Source organism: Ailuropoda melanoleuca, chromosome 5 (assembly GCF_002007445.2).
Source record: "Ailuropoda melanoleuca isolate Jingjing chromosome 5, ASM200744v2, whole genome shotgun sequence".
NCBI lineage: Eukaryota > Metazoa > Chordata > Mammalia > Carnivora > Ursidae > Ailuropoda > Ailuropoda melanoleuca.
The window spans coordinates 73,897,708-73,915,576 of NC_048222.1; the positions used below are offsets into that span (position 1 = coordinate 73,897,708).

Sequence of the window (17,869 nt, forward strand, 5' to 3'; positions counted from 1 at the left end):
ATATGTGGGCAATGTTCTAGGGACTATAGATAAAACAAAGATAGGGACATTTGGTTGGTCAGTTGGTGGAATATGGGACTCTGGATCTCAGGGTTGTGAGTTCAAGCTCCACGTTGGATATAGAGATTAGATAAAAATAAAATCTTAAGGGTGCCTGGGTGGCTCAACTGTTAAGCATCTGCCTTTGGCTCAGGTTATGATCCCAGGGTCCTGGGATCGAGTCCTGCATTAAGCTCCCTGGTCAGAGGGAAGCCTGCTTCTCCTTCTCACACTCTGCTTGCTTGTGTTCTCTCTCTCGCTGTCTCTCTCTGTCAAATAAATAAATAAAATCTTTAAAAAAATAAAATAAAATCTTAAAAAAAAGCAGAGGTTAATGGGACATAATCCCTACTGTCATTTAACATTACAACCTAAGTTATAAAATAAGACAAATCTGAAAAGACACTAAAGGCAGAATGCAATAATTATTGTAAAAGAGATTCATGCCACACTAGAAATCAGATTTGGTTAGTTCTTGGACTACAGTTGCATGTCAGATTACCATAAATCCATTCTTTTGTTCTATTAATAGAGTTTCATCAAAGCGAACTATTTATAATAACCCATTTCAAACTAATAATATTTACTAAAAATTCATATTATTCACAAAAATAAATTACAATAAAGAAAACATAAGGATTGTATATTTAGGAGATTATTTTAACTGCACAGCTAGACTGCATAAATGTTTTTAAATATGAATCTAATTTCATTTAGACTAAATATGGTTGAGTAGGTAGTTGAGTGAAATCAAAGTGCTAACATTATAAGCTGGTAATACCATTAATAGAAATAAGGATTACTGGAAAAAATGCGCCTAAGAAAAACATAATGAGTTCAGTTTTACTTATGAGTTTGGTGAGGGTGACCACCAAACAATTGAAAATGTAAGAATTGGACTCAAGGATAGGACTGGCATTGAAAAAATTTGAGAGTTATGTACATATTAGAATTTGTGAGAATGGGTGATAATCTTAAGTGAGAAATTTTGTAAAAAGAGGAGATAGTTGTAGAATGCATTTAGTGTAAAAACTGAACTTGGAAGACTAGAAAGAAAAATGAGTTCAGTGAAAGAGTGCTCATGAGATATGAGACAAAACTGAAGACAGCCATTGTCACAGATACCAAAGAGGGTGCTAGTGCCATTAAGATATAAGAATGATGAATTGTAGGAAATGCAACTGAGAAGCCACGGAAAATGAAGTTTGAAAACAGGAGGTGAAGAGAAATAATAATAGGTAAAATATTGAAAGGGGGGTGAGGAAATACTACTCACTTGAGAAATTCAGGGCCCAAGGAAGAGGCAGGTATCATAGTAATAGAAGGTAGAAGCAGGGGGAAGGAGAGTTTGTATCAGGATGGTGTGGCCTGAATATGTCTGAAGGCAACAAGTCAATGAATAGGGAGAGAGGGAAGAAACTGAGCAGAGGGAGTATGATGACTTAGGAGCAGAGAGGGTGTGATGACTTAGGAGCAGAGAGGATGTGATGACTTAGGAGCAGGAGAAGATGAGATCCAGTCAAGTTAATCTGAGAGGAGAGATTTTTTGGGCAGGAGCAAAGAAAGATGGGGGAAGATGAAAATCCAGGGAAATATTCAGATAAAATGTAGAAAAATTAGAGCAGCCCCCAGTGGATAGACCCAACCATTCTTGTTAACAGAGAGAGGCATCTATTCACAGGAGCCGAAATAGGGGAGAAGTGGAGATTTGAGGTAAGTGAATAAGGTATGAAATAGCCATGTTAGATAATGCAACAGGGAGACTGCAAGAGTTAAATTCACAAATTGTGGAACAGCAATGAGGTACAGACAGGCATTGAATACTTCAGGGGATAATAGTCAAGTCTGGAACTATATTCTGTAGTTATCCACTTCTGTTTTAGAAGAATATTTTAAATACTGGGGGTTTTACAAAAATAAGACACACAATTCAATACATATTTTTTTGTAGTTTTAAAATATAACATAACCTCAGCTCAGTGGAGGAATGCTGTATCATGCAGGTTTGTGTCAATTTCATAGCATTAAAATGGTCTGGTTTTGTCAATTTCTTACAATTACAATCAGTGAATGGTCATCTAGTTATTTAAGGAAGTCATCACTTACAAGTAAAATGAGGCCCTGAAGGCATTTAAATGCTCAACAGCTTTCAGGGTCTGTTTTTATGTAATCATTCACTTATGCCACAATAGTAGATACATCTCTGAAAACAAATGCTTTTAAATTTTAATTTAAGAAGAAAAGAGCAGGTGCAGGCCACAGAAAAGTTTTAAAGTATGCCATTTTTACCAGCAATAGTTCATTTTAAAATAAGCCAGATTTTTGCCAAGATCAGTGTTTCTTCAAGATGAAGGTCGAAATAGATTTGTAAATGTGCTCTTGAACCTCTATATAGGTTCGTAAGTAATTCTGAGCAGTTATGCATTTATCTAGAGGAAATGAATCAACTGTGAATAAATGCATGTTTACCAAAGTGCTTGTTTCGCAGTGCATTTAGTTCTGATATTTATAAAATTGATATGTCATAGAATTTATAATGGTTTGGAATTCTATTATACAGTTTAGACATCAGTCACATGTGAAATGTGCAATATATTTTATGTAGGTGAACTAACACAATGTACCTAATTGCAGAATTAATTATCAGATTAATGTGTAATAGATAAATTGTATAACATTTTCATATCTTAAAATGTTTTTTAGATCAATCTTTAGGTGAAATAATAATTTCAAAATAAAATTCTGCAGAAAAAAATTAATACTTCAGTGGGATTGGTATGTTTATAATATTTTCCACAGTGATATTTGACAGTAAAAACAAAGAAAGTAAGCAATGGGAATTTTTCTAGGTTGAGCTCTCATAAGGTTGTTTGGTAAAAGTTTATAGTATACTCTTCCATAAATTAGTATAATTTTTGTTCTAATAAAAACCATAAGACAAGTAATAACACTTTACCCACTGATGCTGCCAAGGTCACATAAGTATTAATTGGTTGAACCAGAATTTTGATGGATTTTTTTTACATAAATCTAAGGATTCATTTATTTATTTTTGGTAGGGCTTAATGTCTTATATAACTACGCCTCAGTAGACATGGCATTTTAATTTTGATGGGATTTTTGGCAGGCACCCTGACAATTGCTGAGAAGGATTTAGATATGGAAAGAGAGGGAGGAGGGGTTACAAACTCAGGTAGCAATAGCAGATCTAAGGAGTAGGAGATTCTCAGGTCCTCTTATGTTAAGCAATCACTGGGAAAGAGAAAGTTACGTGGAAAGAACTGGATGTCAATCTCCAGCAAGGCTTCTAATATATTGATGCAAGCAGGGATTTGCCTGGACTCTGCTACCTAGCCAATGCCCCATTTGTATTTAACTCTGACTTCCAAATAACCCCTCGGAGTATGTTAAACTAATAAATTAATAGGATCATCTAATAAAATTAAGTAATAAAGAGTTAATAAAAGGAATATTTGCATGTTTGAGTAGGGAGACCATGCTTCCTTCTCCATGCTGAATCTTGCAGCTCTTTTCCTACCTATCAATTTGTTTCTCAGCGGTGGAGCTTACAGACATAGTCTTCAACCACATTCAGCCTCACCACCTCAAACTATGGCAGTTTTCTCAGTGTGGAGGAAATTTTGATGCGAACTGCATCCCACCCAACATTCCTACCTGCACTCTTCACGTGTTATCCCTTTCACACCTGAGAGAGAGTGTATAAAAGAACATTGGACAGCCCCTTCCAAAGAATTTTCCAATTTATGTGTACATTACTATAGTTAAAAACTTTGGTTGTTGTTTAATCTTAGGAGTACAAACTGTGCACATCTATTTTTATTAAAGATCAATGATTATTACTGTGATGGTTATTGCTAGTTGGAGATTTTGAGCAATAGTATTTAAAGGCCATATTAAAGTGGAGCCTGGGTGGCTCAGTTTGTTAAAGCATTGAACTCGATTTCAGCTCAGGTCATGATCTCAGGGTCTTGGGATCAAGGCCCACATAGGGTTCTAGGTTCAACGGAGAGTCTGCTTGAGGGTTCTACCCCTCTCCCTTAACTCCTCCCCCCGTCCTCTCTCTCCCTATCTCTCTCTCTAAAAATAAATAAATCTTTAAAAAAAAAAAGACCATGTTAAGGACCATGCCTCTCTGTTGCTCCAAAGATCTGACTCAGTATGATGTCTTATTATGCCTATGAGTGTTTAACTTCCATGTTTCCTGAAAATGAAAAAAATTAAAGATCAATAAGTTTCACCTTTGAGTAGAAATACCATTAAAATACACTTTTGAGTTGAGACAGTCTCTAGACTAGTGGTTCTCAACACTGGCTGCACATTAGAATCACCTGGAGAGCTATTAAAAATGCCAATGCCCAAATGTCACCCCAAGCCAATTAAATCATATACTCCAGGGGTAAGGTCCAGACTTTGGTGTTTGTTGAAAGCTCCCTGGATGATTCTAATCCTCAGCCAAGCTTGAGGAACCATTGATCTCAGCCATTTGGTCCATAAATCTGTGTGGTTAAAAAAGCAAAGTAGGGTAAGAAGGAGGTTTCTTTTTGGATGGTTGTTTTATTTGTCTGCTTACACCTTTCCCTTTGTAAAAATTTCTTTTTCCTTCAATAAAGTGTTCTTATTTTCCTATTTTACCATTATGACTCCCTTCCTGGGTATTGTTAAAGAGTTTTATAATAGGAAGTGATTCAATTTTTTATTTTATTTTATTAAAGATTTCATATATTTATTTATTTATTTTAAAGAGAGAGAGCACAAGAGAGCAGAGGGAAGGGGCAGAGGAACAGGGAGAGAAAGAATCTCAGGCAGACTCCGAGCTGAACTTGGAGCCCACTTGTGGCTTGATCCCACAACCCTGAGATCATGACCCTGAGCTGAAACCAAGAGTTGGATGCTTAACAGACTTAGCCGCTCACATGCCCCAGGAGATGATCCAAATTTGATAAATATTCAAATAAAGAAAGAGCCTATCCCTTAAGCCCTTAGGGTTTCTTAAAACGCTCCCCTTGGAAACTGAAAACCAAAATGTAAGAACGTCAGGTTTAAAGTAGAAAAAGCTGTTAAACACTTGAACATAAGACCTGAAACCATAAAAATCCTAGAAGAAAACATAGGCAATAAACTCCTTTAACATAGGTCTTGGCAATGATTTTTGGGATTTGACACCAAAAGCAAAAGCAACGAAAGCAAAAATAAACAAGTGGGACTGCATCAAACTAAAAAGCTTCTGCACCTAAAAGGAAACAAACAAAGCAAAAAGGCAACCTACTGAATAGGAGAAAATATTTTCAAATCATATATCTGATAAAGAGTTAATATCTAAAATATATAAAGAACGTATATAACTCAGTAGCAAAAAACAAAAACAATCTTATTAAGAATGGGGAGAGGATTTGAATAGACCTTGTCTTTTCAAACAAGATATACTGAGGGCCAGCAGGTACATGTGAAGGTGCTCAACATGACTATAGTCATCAGGGAAATGCAAATCAAAACCACAATGACATATCATCTTATACATGTTATAATAGCTGTTATCAAAGAGGTACTAAATAATAAACGTTGGTGAGAATGTAGAGAAAAAGGAAAACTGTATGTAGTTTCCATAAAGAATCAAAAAAAGAATTACCATGTGATCCAGCAATTTCACTTTGGGGAATTTATCTGACATAAATGAAAACACTGACTTGAAAAGATATCTGCACTTCTATGTTCATTGCATCATTATTTGTAATAGCTAAGACATGGAAACAACCTGTGTCCATCGAAGGGTGAATAGATAAAGAAAATGTGGTACACACACACAAACACACACATACACACACAAAGGAATATTATTAACCCATATACAACACGGAAAGGAGGAACTCTTGCTGTTTGCGATAACATGGATGGAACTTAAGGGCATTATGCTAAGTGAAGTAAGTCTGACAGAGAAAGACAAATACCATGTGATCGCATTTTTATGTGGAATCTAAAAAAAGAAAAAAAAATAGATACAGAGAACAGATTGCAGGTTGCCAGAAGCAGGGGTTGGGGGGGGGGGGTGAAATGGATGAAAATGGTTAAAACATACAAACCTTTAGTTACAAAGTCAGTAAGTCCTGGGGATGTAACATAAAGCTTGGTGACTGTAATTAGTAATACTCTATTGTGTACTTGAAAATTAAGAGAGTAGATCTTAAAAGTTCTCATTACAGGAAAATAATTGTAATTACATGTGGTGATGGATGTTAAATAAACTTAATGATGATCATTTCACAATATATACATATATTAAATTACTATGCTGTATACCTGAAACTGATAGAATGTCATACTTCAATTATATCTCAATAAATAAAAACCAAGGTGTCTTATAGGAAAAGTTTACCAACACTTTGAGGAGAAGGATTTGGGAAGATTCAAGTATTCCCTTCTTTAACACTGCCTAATCCACGGCCTTATGTAAGTCTACAGTATCAAGATCTAATATTATAGCTCATCCCACTAGATAATAAGTATTTATTTAGCATCTATAATGTACATTCCAGTGTGGACTTAGTCACTTTGCTCTGAGGAGAAATCTCAGGTAATCATATAGGGCACAGGTGAAGTTATTTCCGATTTATTTAGAGCCTGCATAGAGCATGAAGGGAAACAAAATTTAACACACCATGTTCCCATATTCAAACCTACTCTATTTCACCTTGATTTCTGTTTAAGATTCTGGTGTTTTCTTCATCAAAATCACAGAACAGGAGCCCTTGGGTGGCTCAGTCGTTGAGCGTCTGCCTTCGGCTCAGGGAATGATCCTGGTGTTCTGGGATCGAGCCCCACATCAGGCTCCTCCGCTGGGAGCCTGCTTCTTCCTCTCCCACTCCCCCTGCTTGTGTTCCCTCTCTCGCTGTCTGTCTCTCTCTGTCAAATAAATAAATAAAATCTTTACGAAAAAAAAAAAACACCATAAAAAAAATCACAGAACAGAGCAGGGTCTCCAAAAAAAGCAAAATAAATAGGAAGTACCAGCAGTGGCCAGGTGCCCTCGATGCAGGCCCTGCCCATCTTTGAATTCACACCATAAATGAGTGGTTAGGTTAAAAATAATTGAGCTTGACATTGTCTTAATCAACTTCAGTAAATTCACAATGTACTTAAAAGACATTGTTTTATCTATCGACATCCTGTACTTACCAAGACACATTCCCTGACCATATGAGCCCACACTGATTTCTTCCTCTGATGCATATCTCAACTCCGTACTGCCTCCAACACTCATTCGGCATTTAGAGCGATTTGTTTCTTAAGATCAGTGATCTTTCCACCAGTGTGTCTTACTATGGCTCCATCACATACCAGTTAGAGATATAGAACTTCTCTTTGCCTCAGTCTCCTCACAGATGTAATAATGATTCCTGTCTCATCAGTGTATTGTAAAAGCAAAGTGAGTTACTGTATGTCGGGCTCTTAGAACAGAGCTTGGCACACAGAGCCTAGCATAAGCCATAGTTGTAGTGATAGTCGTAGGAGCAAATTAGACTGAAGACTCCAAGAGCTTATGTTACCCCATCGTGCTTATCACAGTGTAGATAACTAGTGTGTATTTGCTGATTTACACTGTACATGGATCCTTGGACCTAGCTTCTGGGGAACTGAGAAGGATTAACACATTTGTGTCACTTTAAAAACTGATTTTTATTGCAAAAGAAGCACATGTTTGAAAGGCCTAGTCTCAAGTGAATGGTTTTTTCTCATCAGAATCCAGTTTTAATTAACATGTCTGATAACACTGAGAATTGTGTATACCTTGACCTCTGGCTAGAATACTTGGGCCCATGCACAAAGTAATTACGCAGACAACACAGCAAAGGACCGGTTAATACAGAACACTAAGGCTAGAGTTCACTTACTGATCTAAGACGCTGCAGCTACTGCTCTGTCACCTGTCATGAGCTTAGGATCAGAAACAAGATTAAACTTCTACCAATAACCCAACATATATTTAGAAAAATCACACAAATAAAACCTTCCTTTTATTATAACTTCTACCTAACATATAGTATAAATGCAAGTTCTTCTTTGCCTGTGCCTAACGCCTCTTTCCCTTTAACTCTCCAGAATACAATTCAATATATAATAGAGGAAAAGGCAAAATAGGAAAAGCACAGTGTTAAAATGTAAAAATTTAATGAGATATTATACGTTAAGAGAAAATCTCGTGTTTTCTACATACAGTATTTATGTGTTAAAGAGCATTAATTAAAAGATTCAGATATCCTTCTTTTCAACTTCCGCAACATTTAAACGGTGGGGTCTCCAAATTTTCTGTGTCAAATGCTATATATATATGTACATATACATGTGTTTATAGTTCCCCCCATTCTTCCTGGTGTCCCTGCCCTATTGGAGTTATTCCCTCCCCTCCCATTTTAAGATGAGAAAATAGGCTTAGAGAGATTAAGTAACCTGTCACAAAAGCTGTGATGAGAATTGGAAGGCCTGTTTGTAACCTCATGTTTATGTTCAGCAGACTACATTGCCTCTTTAAAATGTTTTTCCTTCAGCGGGCGGGATACTTAAGCATACATTGGTTTTGCCATTTACTCAGATCTATTCAGGACAGAGGAAGTAAAAGGAGAAACTGGCCTTTTAAAAAAGTTTTTATTTTAATTCCAGTAAGCATACAGTATTATATTAGTTTCAGGTGTACAATATAGTCATTCAACACTTGTATACAACACCTGGTGCTCGTCACAAGTGACTTCCTTAATCCCCATCACCTATTCCACCCATCACCTCTCCTCGGGTAACAATCACTTTATTCTCTAGGCTTAAGCGTCCATTTCTTAATTTGTGTCTTTCTCTCTCTCTTTCTTTTTTTTCTCTTTGTTTGCTGGTTTTGTTTCTTAAATTCCACATATGCTTGAAATCATATGGTATTTGTCTTTCTCTGACCGACTTATTTCGCTTAGCATTATACTCTCTAGCTCCATCCATGTCCTTGAAAATGGCAAGATTTCATTTTTTATGGCAGAATAATATTCCTCCGTGTGTGTGTGTGTGTGTGTGTGTGTGTTTCACATCTTCTTTATCCATTCATCAGGTGGTGGAAACTTGGGCTGCTTCCGTAGTTTGGCTATTGTAAATAATACTGCTATAAACATAGGGGTGCAGGTATACCTTTGAATTAGTATTTTTGTATTCCTTGGGTAAATACCCAGGTGTGCAAATGCTGGTTCGTATGGTATTTCTATTTTTAATTTTTTGAGGAACCTCCATAGTTTTCCACAGTGGCTGCACCAGTTTGCATTCCTGCCAACAGTGCAGGAGAGTTCCTTTTTTTCCACATCCTTGCCAACACTTGTTATTTCTTGTATTGTTGATTTTAGCCATTCTGACAGGTGTGAGGTGATATCTCATTGTAGTTTTGGTTTGTGTTTCCCTGATTATAAGTGATGATTCAGATACCCTTAAATTGAACTGTGAGAAAAAAGTAGTGTGCTTAAAGCCTACAAAGTCATTAGGAACAGTGATAGAATTGAGCATAAGAGAGTTTGTTCTGTAATTGTGTGTGTGCATGTTTTGAAGAGGTGGCAAAGGAGCATTAGCTAAGAAGTCAAGCTACTGATATTTTAATCCAGGAATTACCACTGACTTGTTGGGTGATTTGGACAAATCACTCCCATTCTCTGGTGTCATTCTTCTTTGTAAAATGGGGATAGTAGTATATTGTTTAGCTACCCCACAGGTAGTAAAGATTTAATAGCACAGTGGAAAGTTACAGTCTAGAAATTAATATATCCAGAGTAGGATTGCTAGACCACATTCTACTCTTAATTTCTTTTTTTCTTTTTTTATTATTATGTCCAGTTAGCCACTGTATAGTACATCATTAGTTTTTGATGTAGTGTTCAATGATTCATTATTTACGTATAACACCTAGTGCACATCACAACACGTTCCCTCCTTAATACCCATCACCCTGTTACCCTCTTCCCCCAACCCCCTCCCCTCTGAAACCCTCAGTTTGTTTCCCAGGGTCCCTAGTCTCTTATGGTTCATCTCTGTCTCTGATTTCTCCCCTTTCAGATTTCCCTCCCTTCCCCTGTAGTCCTCTATGCTATTGCTTATGTTCCACATATAAGTGAAACCATATGATAATTGTCTTTCTCTGGTCTACTCTTAATTTCTTAAAGAACTTCCATACTATTTTCCATAGTGGCTATACCAATTTACATTTCCACCAACAGAGCGTAGGTGTTCACCTTTCTCCATACCCTTGACAATTGTTATCTCCTACATTTTGATGATAGCCATTCTGACAGACTTGAAGTGATATCTCATTGTGGTTTTGATTTGCATTTCCCTGATGAGTGATGTTGATTACTTTTTCAAATACCCATTTGTCATTTTTATGTCTTCTCTTGACTAATGTCTATTCAGGTCGTTTGGCCATTAGTGATTAACTGGACCTCTAGCCCTTCTCCCCACCCCAGAGGTCAGGGAGTGAAACTGAAAGTTCCAACGTTCCAATAACATGGTTGATTATCTGGGCAACCAGACCCCCACACTGAAGGGTTTTCCAAAAGTCACTTCATTAACATAAACTCAGGTGTGGTTTAAAGAGGCTTGTTGTACAAAGGAAAAGGTGCTCCTTTCACCTTTGTACCTCCAAAGCAATTTCAGGCACTGTAGACAAAAAACAAATATTATAACCAAAGATGCTCCTTTTGCTCTTATCACTTAGTATATTACAGGGGTTTTAGGAGCTCCTGGTTGGAAGCTGAGGACAAAGATCAAGATATGTTTATTTTATCACAGTATTACAGTAAGATAGATAATATAACTTTTTCTCAAATGTGTTTTAATAAAAATAGGAAAGATTTTTGTTTGTTGTTGATAAGCCATAAACTATTACCAGCTATCCAGAGACTGAGCTCTGGATAACAGGCCTCTTCAGTTGTCTGAGTGAACTTGCCTTCCCCCAAAGGTTATAATTCAGTGAGTATTCATTGCTCCATTGTTTTTTTTAAAACTGCTAGCCAAAGTCATTTCTTGTTCTCCTTATTTTTAGATGCTACCATTCCTGATGATTTCAACATAAAAGTATGTCTCTCATACTAGAGCTTCTCTTAACAACTGCTCCACATCTCTCTCCCTTTTACTCCCTACTATGTGTGTGTAAGCACACGTGCACTCATCCACTCACACACACATACACACCCCCCACACACATACAGTCATGGCCCCTCGCCCCTCAAAACAGAAGAAAAACTTCAGAAATTTGTAGCTAATGCTAAATAGTCATTAACAGGGATTTTTTTTTCTCTATGCCTAAAGTTAAAAGCAAAACAAAACTGTCTTGAGATTAAAATAAGATGGTCTTGAAACTGGCAAAAAAAAGAAAGAAAAAACCCAAAAAACAAAAACAAATCTCCTAACAAGATAGAATAGATTTCTTACTTTCTTCTATGAGAAGCTTCTGTCCCTTGGAAACCATTTGTGATATTGTATTCATAAGCCATGTTAGTAAAAGACTTCACAAAATTTGCTGGCATAATTAATAACAGGCATTTTTCCTTTTATTTACCTTAGTGATCATGTCACCAGCTAGATCCCAAGACCTGGCTTTTACTGCCTACCTGCTTGTACTCACTAAACTTTAAGGTCTTAGATTTTCCCCTAAGCCCTTCCTTCTGGCTTTCCTCTTGACTCAGGCAAATGAAACCTGAAACCACCTCCCAGGTGATGGCGGGACTGCCCTCTCAAGACCTCCCACCAGCCCAGATCTCCTAGACCCTTTAAGCTAAACCTGTCTCATGCCTGTGCAGATAGACCATTGCGTGACCTCTGGAATGACCTACAATTACCTTTACTCATTATAATACTGAAATCTCCACCCAAGAAGGAGGTAAAGGCATGTTTTCTTAAGGTTGCATGCCTGACCTTACGCCCGCCTCTACATAGGAGGACAAGGCTTCCCTATCTAAATATTCATCCTAACCCTAAACAAATGGAACCCCTTCACCCTCTCTTGGGGAGTCATGGCTTTGGAAGCCATTCCCCATGATCTCCTTACTTGCTGCAAATAAAAGTTCTCTTTACGGGACAACTCAAGCTGGTGCAGTTTCTGACTCACCAAGAAACAAACTCATGTTGGTTCAGTTACAGTCTCATGTGTAAATAATCTTTAATCCTGTACATTTTGTAATAAAAATGATTAGTGTCAGAAAACTAATTGATAGGCAGTGTCCATACCTAAAGAGCATACTTGCCAGATGCTCCAGAAATTATAACATTTAGGGTAGAACTCTTAGTATGCTTTTTGTCACTCAGAAGTAGCATTAACCGAAAAAAAAAAAAGAAGTAGCATTAAAATATTTTTCAGAGCCCATGTCTTATTGTATGGCTTATTACATGAGATAATTGGGTGGGGGGGGGGTTGGAATTAGCTACAAATGAAAAGACTCAGCTAGTTAAAGAAAGGAATTGAGCTGAGGTATCAACAAATAGCCCAAGGAAACAGATTTTTGTAAAATGGAAGAAAGTGGGAGCAGATATTTAACTTTTACCAATTTATCTGAGAAAATATTACTTCCTAAAATTAGACCAGCCCTAGCTAATTAAGAGGAACAAAGAACTTATCTATTTGATGCAATATGAATATAACAGGAAGTTAACATAAATGTAGCAAAAAACAAACAAACAAAAAGAGACATAGATATTCACTGCAGAAGTACTTATAATATTTACAAGTGGGAGCATAAATATTCATTATTAAAATATTAGTTGGGGTGCCTGTGTGACTCAGTCAGTTAAACATCCAACTCTTGATTTCAGCTCAGGTCTTGATCTCAGGGTCATGGGATCCAGCCCTCTGCAGGCTCCACACTCAGCAGGGAGTCTGTTTGAGATTCTCTCCCTCTGCCTCTTCTCTGCTCATGCTCTCTCTCTCAAATAAATAAATAGGTCTTTAAAAATATATTAGTTAGAATATAGAATAGTGAATGAAATACTACAAAGATATTTAAATGGCATTATACAAGACATAGAATAAATAACATGGTATAATACATTGTATTGTGAAATTAAAAAGAAAATTACAAAATAATATTGGGTGATTCAAATTATATAAAAAATATTTTATATGTTCCAAGAAAAAAATGGATAAACAAAAAAAATATTAATAGTAGTTCATTATAGATGGATGGAAATATGAGAAACGTTTCTTTCCTTTTCCTTTCTTTATTCATACCTTTGTTTTTCTTCCAAATTATTTATTATAAGTGTGTATTCCATTTTTAATTGAAATCATGTGGGTTTTTTTCTTTTAAGGATAGAACTCGGAGAGTGAAGCAAATAAATGCCAAATTACTCTCTGAAGACTGTGAATGGGAAAGCCAAGTCTCCTAACTTCTGTCTGGTTCTCTCAGGGTATTTAGGTGAGTACAAACAGTTGGAAAATACCACCTCGGTAATTGTCAGGGTATTAAATTAGAAATGTAGGTAATGGTTTCATACTTATAACTGACTCTGAGGGCAGAATGTGCTAGGGTAAGTGGCTCAAAAACAGTACGTTACTGAACAATCCTGGAACTGTGTAGCTTTTTACTTTCCAAATGGTGATGGATGGACTATCACAGAGCAGAAGCCTATTTACTGTGGGAGAAGAGCACATAATTATAGTTAAGTGTAAAGAAATGTAGAATAAATGACTACAATTACACTCTCTGTTCATTCCCTCAGCCCCCCGATTCCTGTCCCATTCATCTGGAAACTTCCAAAAGACTTAGCAACAGATTTATCCTGTGATCATTTAAATCCATCGTTTGATATCCCGCTAACTTGCCAAACATATGTTCCTCCGGATTGTTGGCTTCTGGGCAAACAAACTTCACTATGCTATAACTTCTTCATAATTTTGGAAATATTTATTATGCTTCCAACAAGAAGCTCTAGGAAAAACACTGAATTTCTTGTTTCCAAAGTTTAGTACAAAGAACAGAGCCATTCAGTTAGACTATTTTTAGTCAGAATTACCATTTAACATCTTTAAAAATTGTGCTTTCACATTTAAAGTTAGGGATTATTGAACCATTTGAAAAGAGAAGCTCAGAGGTTATCCAAAGACATTATGAAAATTAAAAAAAGTTTGACTGGAATGAATTTTTTTTTTATGTATTAAAAAATTGCTAGTATAAATAAGCAGTTAAAAATTCAATGTATGTACAGTATATCTGCTTCTGTGGGGGTACTAATCAATTAAATACATATTCAAGTGTAGTGAGAGAGACACTGGTTGCGTGCTACGGGGGAATACAGAGAGGAAACCCATATTTCTACACTTAGGGACTTTCACCATAGCTGAGGTAACAAGATGTAAGCATAGAAATAAAGGTGTCTGACAATGCAGACAGTGTATGTTTAGGGCTGAGAGAATGAAAGGACCTTTAACACTATAGAAATTCTGGGAAAGAACATTTTGGTCTTGGGGGTCAAGAAAGGCTTTTTGGTTCAGGTCCAATGTAAACTGGGTGTGAGATAGTAAGTAGGACTCAGATATATGAAAAAAAGTTTGGTTGTCCTTTCTGAAGAATGGAAAATCCTGAGCAAAGGTATTTTCCTTGGGAATGAGGTCATTGTGTAGTCTGGGTGAAGCAGAGAGTTCAGAGAACAGATGGGATTAAAATGAGGTTTGAAAGATTAATTCCAGCCAGATCATGAAAGCTACTGAGAATACCAAGCTAAATAATTATAATTTTTGGTATGGATAATGAGCACTTAGGATGGTATTAGAGCAAGGACAAGATACAATAAATTCAGTAAGTTCCTGGTATTGACTGCTATAACAAGTGCCTTACTCCATTCTGGCTGCTGTAACAGACTGGGTGACTAATAAACAGAAACTTTTTCTCCTAGTTCTGGAGGCCGGAAGTCTGAGATTGGGGCAAGAGCATGGTTGGTAAGGGCTCTATTCCAATTGCAGTCTTCTTATTCTAGCCTCACATGGCAGAAGTTGAGTAAACAAGCTCTCTGAACCCTCTTTCACAAAGTTACTAAGTCCCAAGTATAAAATACGACTGGGAGGAAGTAATTCAAGATCACAGCATAAGACATTCTTGAACTCACCTCCTCCTGTGAACATACGAAAACCACAATTGCATATAAAACAGTTCCCTCCAAAAATGACCTGAGAGCTAGCTGAACCGATCCTCCACAACAAGGAACAAAGGCCACATTGAGACAGGTAGGAAAGGCAGAGACACTGTTTCAGCAAAAGCTTTACCTCCAGCACAGTGACCCAAATCAGGAGGGATCTCACAAATACAGAGCTTCTCACTGAGATGTGAGGGGTGTGTGCCCAACATCAGGTACCCCCAACCTTTAGCACTTGCACAGGAAAGATGAGCATCCAAAATATCTGGCTTTGAAAATCTATGGGGCTTACATCCAGGAGATCCATAGGGCTATAGGAAATGTAGATTATACTCTTAAGTGCCTTGTGTACAAACTCACTAGCCCTGGGACACAGTGTAAAAGCAGCAGTTTGAAAAGCACCTAGACTGTGTATAAAGGAGACTCATTTGCTAATCTTAAAACATCTGCAAAAGGCAAAGGAGCTGTTGGGACTCGCTGGGGAAAAGACTCTCTGGTGGGCACCATTTTTGTATTCTCCCTCTACCTTGTTGGTGCCAGCACTGGTGGCTACATTTTAGCAATTTCTGTCTACCTTGCTAGAGATGATGAGAATGCCCTGCCCCTGTGCCTATGACCCTGCTAAAGATGGCAAGGGTGCTTTGCCCCTGAGCTCACCTGCAGCCCCACTAAAGCTGGTAGGCACATGCAATCCTCACAAGAGATGCCCCTTGAGCACCTTGCTCTGGTGTCCAGTGGGGCTTGTATTTCTGAGCCTGATAGGTCTGAAACAATCAGACAGACAGTTCTTGACAGGCTACCACCCCCAGGGCATTGCGGAGACAGCAGACTAAAACACACCACCATTACTCCTATGAAAAAGGCCTACTTACTTGCCCTGAAGCTTCAGCCTGAGGAACAGTCTTCAGGTTTCCCACATATCTAGAGGCTATAGAAATAGCCTCTGAGGCTCTCAGGGAACATAGGCTGGGTAATACCATCTTTGTATTCTCCCTTGGCCTTGTCATAGCTCACCAGTATCTTCCAGAAGGGAGATCATACACTCATTTGGAGACTTGAATTTTTTCCAATTGTTGCCAAGGAGACACCCCTGGACACCTGATCTGGAGGCCAGCAGGGTTTATGATTTCAGTCTCACAGGACAGTAAATAGGCTTCCAACCAGCCTAAAAATAGGTGCTGTCTGACATCCCTCCTCTAGAACACTGACAGGTCTTCATACACCCTGAATAACTTATCAAAAATTAATCAGGTTTGAGAGACAACCAAGAATGAGGGCAATGTTAAATGATAAGTTTCATCTCCTACACATGGCCATTCTTTCAAAATTGGAGAGATAGCTGCTTTGTCTATCACATAGAAACCATAGAGAGCCAGCAAAATGAGGAAACAGAGAAATGTGTTCCAAATGAAAGAGCAAGATGAAACCCCAGAAAAAGACTTAATGAAATGAAGATAAGCAATTTAACTGATAAAGAATTCAAACTAATGGCCATAAAGATGCTCACTGAACTAGGAAGAATGGATGAACACAGTGAGAACATCAACAAAGAGATGAAAATATAAGAAAGTACCAAACAGAAGTAACAGAACTGAAAAATATAATAACTGAACTGAAAAATACACTAGAGGGGTTCAGCAGTAGATAAATGAAGCAAAAGAAAGGAACAGTGATCTGGAAGATAGGGCAGCAGAACTCACCAAAACAGTAGCAAAAAGAAAAATAAATTTTTTAAAAAATGAAGATAGCTCAAGGTACCTATTAAAACAACATCGAATGAAATAACACTCAGGTTAGAGGGGTCCTAGAAAGAGAAGAGGGAGTGAAAGGGGCAGAAAACTTATTTGAAGAAATAATGGCTGAAAACTTCCCTAAGCTGGGGAAGGAAACAAACCCCGATATTCAGGAAGCCCAGAAAGTTCCAAAGAAGATGAACCCAAGCAAATCCACACCAACCACATTATCATTATAATGTCAAAAGTTAAAGATAGAGAATATTAAAAGCAACAAGAGAAAAATAACCTGTTACATAAAAGGGAATCCCCATAAGACTATTATCGGACTTCTCAGCGACACCAGGCAGGCCAGAAGGGAGCGGCGTCATATATTCTAAGTGCTACGAGGAAAAAAAAAAACAAACAACAACAACAACAAACTCTTCAAGAACATTCTACCCAGCAAACTTATTCAGAATTGAAGGAGAGAGAAAGAGTTTTCAGATAAGCAAAAGCTAAAGGAGTTTGTGGCCACTACTCCAGCCTTACAAGAAATGTCAAAGGAACTTTGTTAAACTGAAAAGAAAGGGCCCTGATTAGTAACAAGAAAACATGAAAATAAATGATAAAACAAACTCACTAGTAAAGACAAATATATAATAAAGGATTATTAAGTTTATTAAGCTGGTATGAACATTAAAAGACAAAAAGTAGAAAAAATAATGAGTTAAGGCATTCCAAGATAAAAAGATGAAAATGTGACATCGAGAATATCCCATTTACAATTGTATCAAAAATAATAAAATGCCTGGGAAGGGGGTGCCTGTGTTGCTCAGTTGGTTAAGTGTCAGACTTGATATTGGCTCAGGTCATGATCTCAGAGTCATGGGATGGAGCCCCATGTCAGGCTCGACACTGACTCTACTGTCTGCTTAAGATTCTCTCTCTCTCTTTCTTTCTGT

The 17,869-nt window shown here is 37.3% G+C and overlaps 1 pseudogene; it reads right to left on the reverse strand.

Moving 5' to 3' along the window:
* LOC100480273 overlaps window positions 1-16,172 on the reverse strand; it is a 35,599-nt pseudogene extending 19,427 nt beyond the window's left edge.
* Window positions 16,173-17,869: the final 1,697 nt, after the last annotated feature.